A 1,054-nucleotide genomic window follows, 5' to 3' on the forward strand; every position below is an offset into this window, starting at 1 on the left:
GGCCTGCAAGTCCAAGGCTGAAAATACAAACCACTGAAAGTACTCAGTTCCATATGATACTATGCTAACTGAAGCTGTATTATTCTCTGTTCTGCGGTTTGTCCTCTGGAGTCTGATTTTGCTGTTGCAGTTGTAAACAATGTGTATTTTCTTCTGTTTGTGTGCTGTTCCTCCAAACATATCACAGGCTCTTCAGAGACACTACGAGCTATTACCTCGCTGGTGCCATATACTGTAGCTGGATCATCGTTAGTAAGGGATCTAACCAGAGCTATGTCCCAGATTTGAGTTTCATGGTAATGAATGTCAGTGTTAAATTAGTAGCATGCTGGACGACTGTCAATCAACATCTGAGAAAAGCTCTCATCGTCGTCATATTGATGTTATGGGGAGAATGCTGCAAAACAACAGTAAGAGAAAACTGTTCCACTGGTGACACACACTGTTTCCTACATCTTTACAGCATTTTCTGAATTAACTGTATTGTGGAAAAAATGTTACATGACAACATATGGGTACTTGCTAGCAGTACTGCCTGTCTTTTCTAATGCCTGTTACCATTACAGTGTTCTTAATATTTGCCATTTCTGCAATTTAATTATAGCAGACACAGAAAAATATGCAAAAGCTAAAGAAAATACAAAATATTTGTTCAGATTTCTAAAAAAAACAAAAAACGACAATGTGGGAATTTATGAATGTGTATCCCACTAGCATGTTATTTACTGTTTATTATTTAATGATACATTCAGTTTATATTTTTTAACTTATTTGAGTATACCTGTCTAAGAGTTTTTGATCATGCCTTTTTTTTTTTATTCAAGAGGGGTAATACAGACCTGGAGTCGGTAGCATCAAACAGATGGTGCAACCGAAATTAGCCTCTGTATAAGCTAAGTGATTACTATTTAGGTCGATATGGACACCTCACACAAAAAAAGTTCTTACATAAAGAGTAGTTGTTCCTAAATATTTACACCCTGTAACTGTCAGGTTTAACTGCTGCATAGCTAACTAAACTAACTGACAAAGCTAACGTTGGCTATAGCTTGCT

The sequence above is a fragment of the Echiichthys vipera genome, assembly GCF_963691815.1.
Source record: "Echiichthys vipera genome assembly, chromosome: 9".
In the NCBI taxonomy this organism is placed as follows: Eukaryota; Metazoa; Chordata; class Actinopteri; order Perciformes; family Trachinidae; genus Echiichthys; species Echiichthys vipera.